The sequence below is a fragment of the Chrysemys picta genome, unplaced genomic scaffold (assembly GCF_011386835.1).
Source record: "Chrysemys picta bellii isolate R12L10 unplaced genomic scaffold, ASM1138683v2 scaf2686, whole genome shotgun sequence".
NCBI lineage: Eukaryota > Metazoa > Chordata > Testudines > Emydidae > Chrysemys > Chrysemys picta.
The window spans coordinates 1-8,000 of NW_027055388.1; the positions used below are offsets into that span (position 1 = coordinate 1).

The 8,000-nt window shown below is 50.7% G+C and overlaps 2 long non-coding RNA genes across 2 annotated transcripts; one reads left to right on the forward strand and one right to left on the reverse strand.

Annotated features, from left to right (window-relative positions):
- Positions 1 to 8: 8 nt before the first annotated feature.
- On the forward strand, positions 9 to 2,541 carry LOC135980328 (uncharacterized). The gene is made up of 2 exons (XR_010597431.1): positions 9 to 706; positions 1,212 to 2,541. It is a non-coding gene; the product is annotated as an uncharacterized LOC135980328 (long non-coding RNA).
- Positions 1,818 to 2,758, reverse strand: LOC135980329 (uncharacterized). Its single transcript, XR_010597432.1, has 2 exons — positions 2,440 to 2,758; positions 1,818 to 2,388 (listed from the first exon to the last, which is right to left on the reverse strand). It is a non-coding gene; the product is annotated as an uncharacterized LOC135980329 (long non-coding RNA).
- Positions 2,759 to 8,000: the final 5,242 nt, after the last annotated feature.

Sequence of the window (8,000 nt, forward strand, 5' to 3'; positions counted from 1 at the left end):
CTGTGTCCTGAGAGTGTTGAATTCCCAGAAGTCAAAGGTTGGCAAACCAGGATATGCCGAGGTAGAATGATGCTTCCCACGCAACTCGAACTCTGCCCCAGTGGGTCTGGGAATAGGAACAGGGAATAGACCAGCACCAGGCCAAACCAAACTCACCCTTGTCTGTGTGCCCAGCACCGCCCCAAATCCGCGTTCCTTTTCATACCATCCACACTGTTCTGTGCAGCGCCATTGCTTAAGGCGGGAATTGCTGTCGATTGACAGGGTGTGAGGGTGAAGTCTGTGGTCTGCTTGAAGGACCCATTTGGGCACAGACCGAAGGGGGCAGAGTTGAGGTTGTTTGGCCTGAGTATCCATAGCCCAGCATTTCTTAGTTTGCTAGCCTTTAACTGTTGAGTGTTCAGTGCTTCCATTCTGAAGAGACATGAAAAGCACAAGTCAGTGCTGACCTCGTACAATGGTAACGTTTTTTGCATGTGAATAGTGGAAATCCAGGGCAACTGCATTGTAGACTGATCTGTGCACCAACCACCTCACTGCTAGGGAAGAGTAAGGTGATGACTGTTCCCTTTGGATAAGAGTCCCCCATATCTATTAACTACGCTGAAGCCCTGCCTTGTGAGAGATGCTAATATACTCTCTCTTCTCCTCCTCCTCTGCACAGCAAGTGACCAAGGATCTAGTGGCTCTGACAGATCTGCCAAGGGTAAGTAAGGGGGGCTCTAGCCTGGGGGTTCACTGCTCTCACTGAGGCCTCTGGAGAGAGACACCTAGTCCAAATCATTGGACCCTGAGTCTCACTGGCCCGTCCCCTCTAGCAAACCAGCCCCACGGAGCAGAACAGGGGAGTTCTGGATCTCTTATTTCCCTTTTATTCACACAGGTTTGCAGCCAAATCCCCCTTGTTTTCTCTGCGATGAATTTAGGTGTGAAAGACTCTAGTGAGAGGGGTTTCTCTGTGGCTGCTGATAGAGCATTGGGTGAGATTTGTAATGATAAATCCAGCTGCTTCAGAGAACAGTCTCCAGTGAACCTGCAGGAGGGACAGAGCCCAGCACCTGAGGCTCCAGGAACACAGATCTCTGACACTGGAGCTAAAAGCTTTGTCGGCGGGGTTAGAGATTTTGTCCACTAAACATGGAGCCACTAGGGTGACCATCTGTTATGGCAGGTTCCCTTTAATAGACGTTGCCTGTGTTTAACTTCTGCAGCTTAACAGAACCTGTTGGAGTCTGTGCCACAACCTGAGGGGACCCCAGAGAGGAAGATGGATGAGCTCTGCTCTGTCTCCCTACAAGAACCAATCAACCTCTCCCAGCTTTTCTCTGGCACTTGGAGTGTCCCATGTGGGATTTCTGGCCTCATTTATCTGCTCACTGAACCACGTTTTACCTTTTAGATGTAATAGTTTTCTGTAATAATGTTTTATTTGCACAAAATAATTTCCAAAATGTTAATGGATAAAAACTCTTTTAGTAAGAGTTTAGTATTTGCTAGTATTTAGTGTGCACTCAATGCTCTACGCTGCGCAGTGCTGTTTGCACACTCTGTACGGTATGCTAGATATGTGAGCAGTAACTGCTTGTGTGTATATGGTGGGGGACCTATTTTTTTTCTGTAGAATTTCATGATTGTAACATGGTAAATGGCCTGGTCTACTCACAGCTGGTAGCACTGTTGCTATCATCAGCGGAGGAAGTCTGCTGGACAGGAATAAGTGTCTGCATTTAGTTTATAAGTGCCTCTAATGGCCTGTTCACCATTTGTAGAGCCATAGAAATGCTGGGCTAGAAGGGACCTCAAGAGGTCACTGGCAAGACCAAGTAAACCAAGACCATCCCTTGTCACACCCCAATGGCCCTCTCCCTCAAGTCCCCTGGGAAGGCAGATCAGTATTGTATGTTGCTAACACTGGTGTAGTATTCTGGGAAGGGTTAAAGGTGTGAGTGAGTGGGGAATGGAAGGTTCCTTTGCAGGTTTCAGGAGGCCAAAGGAGGGAGAGAGAGACAAGGGAACGGGTTAACTTGACACTCCAGCTAGGCCTGGATAAGAGGTTGACTCCAGCCCAAGGTCACTGCACACAACAGATTCTCTGCTACCTGCCAAGAAAGAGGGGGGCCGAGCTTCCACCCCTGCCCTGCCATAAGAAAGGAGACTCACAGAACAGAAACTGCAGGGGCTGCGAAAACGAGGGAGACTGTGAAGGTCAGCGAATGGGAGAACAGCCGTCTCCCATCCCCTGAAGCTGGAGTGTTTTGGGGAAGCTGAGGAAGCCACCGAAAACCGGTTCAGACTGGGGCAGAGAGCAAAAGCCCTCAGGAACACCTAGGGTAAAAACCCTCCCGAGAGCGGAAGCAAGTTGGAGATTTACAGCGGACCCCGGACGACCTGTGCCCAGGGAAGAACTCCCGTCCACCCTTCCCCCCGCCTTCTTCTTACATTACACCCAGACTTGGGTTGTGCGTTCCTTCCTTCCTCAGAGTGACGTGGGAAACACGCAGCACTCTCCGCTGTTATTTTCTTAATAAAACTTTAAACTTAGTTACTTGGTGTGCTCTCTTCATCTCCACCCCTAAAAATCCCGCTGCCTTAGACTGATCACCTAAGGTCTCTGGCAGCTTGGTAACATAAATCTGTCACACCCTGACAGATGTTTGTCCAGCCTGTTCTTAAAAACCTCCAATGATGGGGATTCCACATCCTCTCTAGGTAACCTATGTGACTAAGTGGGATATTTTCCTAATGTTGCGTATGTATACTGTGTGTGCCTCAGTTTCCCCCATGTGCTGCATGTCTAACCAAGGTGGGAGGAGCGGTGTCTTGTTGCAGAGGACCAGGTGTGACCCAATCTAGCAGCCTGGACCCCAGACCATGGCCTGGACACTTGGTAACTTAGCAACTGATGACCTGAAGGCCCATCCCAACTTGGAGCCAGCCAGTTATGGGCAGCAGAGAGAACAGAGAGCTGAAGAGAGAGAGTCACCTGGAGATCTGTTTGCCTGGGAAAGAAGACAGAGGTTGGCGGCGGGGCCTTGGAGGGGATATAGGAGGGACCACAGGAAGGAGGAGTCACTTCTGGGCTGGGAACAAGGAGCCGCCTGAGCCCACCTGGGTGGGGCAAGCCCAGCAGGATGGTGCTGAGAATTTCTTGCTCAAGGCCCCTGAGAACTTCCTGTGTTAGGTTCAGACGTACAAGAAGCCCTTCTGTTTTGCACCAGCTGGGAGTCGATGCAGTCCAGAGACGGGGGGGCTGCATTGCTTCTTTTGGGTGTGAAGCCTTCTCCAGGGGTCCAGTCCAAGTAGACTCACTGCGGCGCGGTCACAGCGAGGAAGGCATGCTGAAGCCTCAGAGGTGTGGTACTGGGAGGTGGAGGAGCCTACGGCTTAACCCCCAAGCAGCAAGTATGGTCAATACATTAAAGAGCGGTTCCTCCCATGGGTTGTGGAAGCTGAGAGCGCATTTGCCTGGGGGTCTGCGGCAACCTGTTCCACAGATTAGCTATCCTCATAGAAAGTTTTTCTTAATGTCTAACCCAGGGGTGGGCAACCTTTTTGTCCCGAGGGCCACATCGAGGTTGCAAAATTGTATGGAGTGCAGGGTAGGGAGGGCTGTGCCTCCCCAATCAGCCTGGCTGCCCCCCTCCCACTTCCCGCCCCCTGACTGCCCCCCTCAGAATCCCCGAAACCCCCCGCCCCCGGCTCCTTGTCCCCTGACTGCCCCCTCCAGAGACCCTCCCTGCCCCAAACCACCCCCCCGGAACCCCACCCCCTACCCAACCCTCCCTGGCCGCCCTGCCCCTTATCCACACCCCTGCCCCCGGACAGACCCCCGAGACTCCACGCCTATCCAACACCCCCGTCCCCTGACCGCCCCCCCCAGAACCTCCACCCCATCCAACCGCCACCTGCTCTCTGTCCCGTGACTGCCCCCTGGGACCTCCTGCCCCTTATCCAACGCCCTGGCCCCCTTACCATGCCGCTCAGAGCAGCAGGAGCTTGCAGCCCCGCCGGAACTAGACACACTGCCCCGCAGAAGCTCACAGCCCTGCACCCTTACCATGCCACTCAGGGCAGCAGCCTGGATGGAGCTAGGCGCGCTGCTCTGCTGGACTGCGCAGCCCCGGCCCCCCGAGCGCTGCCTGGGCGGCGGCATGGCTGTGGGGAAGAGCAGGGGAGGGGCCAGGGGCAGCCTCCCTGGCTGGGAGCTCGGAGGCCAGGCAGGACGGTCCCGCAGGCCGTAGTTTTCCCATCCCTGGTCTCACCTAAATCTCCATCACTGCAAAGCATGCTGATTTCCCCCTTCTTCTATTTTCAGTGCAGCTGGAGAGGAGTTGATCTCAGTCCTCTCCCTAACAGCCCTTAACTTATAGGAAAACTTATCAGGTCCCCTCACAGTCTTCATTTCTCAAGAATAAAGATGTCCACTTTTTTAACCTCCTGTCTTGCATACGACACCTTTGTTAATACACTGCAGAATGATATTTGCCTTTTTCACAATAGCCTCACATTGTTTACACATACTCAGTTTGTGGTCCACTGGAACCCCAGCTCCTGTTCTGTAATATTGGTACCTAGGCTGTTTAATGTATTTCATTTTGTCCTCCTGGCTGAAATATTTGCACTAATCAAGATAAATTCAACAAAGATGGTTTCAGACCAATTCTCCAATTCGTCAAGATTGTTTTGAATTCTAATCCTGTCCTCACAACTGCTGGCCCCCCTTCCCAGCTTGTTCGGGCCTGCAGCATTTCTAAGTACACTCTCCACTAGAGCATCTAAATCAGGACTGAAAACGGTGAAAACTGTCAGAGCCAGGACCGACTCTTGTAGGACCCCACTAGCAATGTTATCCCAGCGTGAGAGTGAATCATTGATAACTACTGAGAGTCTTTACAGTCATTTCATCTAGACCTGAGCCATAAACAATGTAGACCAACCTATGTGAGATATAGATGCAGCTGTGGGTTCCCATTCCTTCTGCTGCTGTCTGTGACCCGGGTATCCAGTACAGGAGGGGAGTTTGTACCTTTACTCTGGCTAAGCAGAATAACCCCTTCCCTCCTGTAGCATCCCCTGGGTGTGTGTGTGGTCCCTGTGGGGCTGCCCCAATTCCCCTTCCTCACCCCGCTCAGTGGAACAGATTCGGTTCCACTTGCCCCAACTGAAAAGGAGAGTGGTCCCGGAGTCGGTGCTTTGGAGGTGCAAGATGAGCCAATGCTTGTGTAGGATCTGCACAAAAACAATGCTAGGCACTCCCCCTGCTGGCTATAGCTGCAGAGAAACAAGCCTGTCCTCCCAGAGCCAGGTTGGGACTAGAGGCTGTTCTACAAACACGGCACCCCTCACCCCAACTTTACCCCACCTGTTCCCCACTCCTTCAGTGACTTTACCCAGTGCAGGGGGATCATTTGCTGGGTTTTGCCAGCGTAACCCACAAAGTTTTAGGAAAGAATTGTTATTGATTAGAACAGGGGGCCGGGAGCCAGGATTCCTGGATTCTGTTCCCATTTCTGCTGCTTCCACAGAAAATCAGTCATTTTCCTCTCTTTGTGCCTTTATCCCCATCAATAAAATGGAGCCAACAATGCTCTAGAAGTGCTAGGGATTATTGTATTGCAGTTGCCAAGGTTAGGGCAGGCTGCAAAAGGGAGAGCAAAACTGGTGGTTAACACTGAGGTTAAACTCACCAACCTGTCATAAACTCTGCTTCTCATCCCCCATGCTGGTTATCGAGAAGCTGAAAAAAGAAATCACATTGTGTTTCAGTTTTCTGGCTCCCAATCAGCCCCTAGGTCCAGTACAGTGAAAGTTATTTAAAAACTCTGCTCGTTATACAAAATATTTTGGTAACCCCAAAGGGTCATCCACAGTGCCAGGTCAATATTAAGTTGGATCTTACCCAAAATACCACGCTGCCAGGCAATTCTTTAGTGTCTAAAATGATAGGTTTATTATAAGGAAAAAAGAAAGACAAGAGTGTTAAATGATAAAGCACTCAGATACATACAGCAACTTCAAGGTCCATATATCAAGTTCTTAACAGTACTGGGGAATTCACTGGCTTGAAAGTCCCTCTGGATCACATCCACAGCTCGGATGGGTCATTCAATCCTTTGTTCAGAGCTTCGGCTTGTAGAAAAGTCACTCCAGAGATAAGGAGCAGGAATGACAAAATGGAGATGATGCAGCTGCCCTTTATATTCGTTTTCCAGGTGGCTTGTACTTCCTGTGTCCCAACTACAAACTAACAGCACATGGGCATGGAAAAGCCTTAGGGCTTGTCTACACTGCCAAGTGAGCGACAAAAGTTTTGGTGTTCACCGGTGCTTAAAAAAAACCTTTATAAAAGACGAACATTTTGCCAGTCAGCAGTATGAATGCCACGTTGTCAGCAGGAGCCCGGTCCTGTCAACAACATGAACCCTACTCGTAGGGGGTGGAAATTTTTTGACGGCAAAAGTGCCAACAAAAAAAGTTCACACTGCCAAAGTTTTAGCGGCGGGGTTGTGTTGCTAAAAGCTGGGGAGTGTAGACAAAGCCTTAGAGTCCCCTGTCTATAGACATGGCCCTACAAGTCCTGCTGAGTCATAAGGCGTAGTCCCTGGCCTTTCAATGGGTTCATTGTACAGCTGATGACCCTTGATGGGCCATTGAACAGGCCAGGCAGTGCTGATGCCAGTCTGTGTGTCGGTGTCACTCAGAAACACAGCACAAGTCTGGAAACACAGATATACCCTACGTATCTATAACTCGCACTACAAAGGTGATACAAACATATAAATAAGATTATCATACTTGGCAAATCATAACATTTTCACAAATACCTCACCTGGCATATCTAGCACAATTCATCGCAATTGTATCATACTGGTATCAACAATATGATAAAGTGTCTCCCACATTCCACAGCATCACAGTGCCCCCCATCCACCTGGTTAGCTCTAAAGGAGGTGATCTCCTTATAGGTTTTGATGGACAGTCCTGGGTTCTTCTGGATCCTGCCCTCAGCTCAGTGGGGTTTAACTTCCTTATTTTCTTCCCGTATGAATTTATTTGGCGGTGCCTCCATCCCCTGTGCCCCTTCCTGGCAGGATCATCAGGGCAGCTTAGGAGGGAAACTCTAACACCAGTGTAACCCCCACTTATCTGCCAGATATTTGGAGGCTCCCAAGAAATACCACACACAATTCAACACAGTAATTATATTAACCAAGAGGTAAATATACTGTAACTGGTTAAAACACTATTCTCAGGGTCATTGGTGCCCATGCTGATAATACACCTGAATTTCCCCAGGCACGTGACCTGATATAGCAAATGTAAAATTAGTGTCTTGTTGGTACATGTACTTTGTAGGGGCCCTTCGTGACCTGTGACCACGAGATCTTCTGTGCAGCTGTTAGGAATGTGGCTGACTGGGCTCAGTGCTGCCCGAGTGACTCACACGGGGATAGGGTGATAAATCCAACTGCAGATTTATAGGCAGCAGCAACAGTCTCTGCTCGGACCCCAGGGAAGCACCAACAGCCTCTAAGGCTCCCAGCAGCTTCCCAGCAGCAGCTGGCGGCCAGCCAGGAAGTGTGAAAAATCGGATCGGATCAGGGTGGTGGGAGGGGGGGGTAACAGGTGCCCAATATTAGACAAAGCCCCAACTATCAGGACTGTCCCTATAACATTAGGACATCTGGTACCCCTGGCAGCAGTGCCTGGTAGGGACAGAGCCCCCCCTCCCCCAGCAGTCTGGCCCTTTCCCCAACACAGAGCCCACTGCACCCAGGGGAGAACACAGGGTAGTGCAATCTCCATTGATATCCCCCCACACACAAGTAGCAGGGCTTTGCCCCCGCTATTCCACCCCCAGGAAAAGCAAAGGGTGAGCTGATGGTCCCTCTAGGACCAGCTCCGAGCACCCAACTTTCATGAGTGTCGGAACCCAGCAGCACACACACAGAGGTGCATTGAGCACTTGGGCTATGTGGAGCCTCCGCTCCATTGCTCCT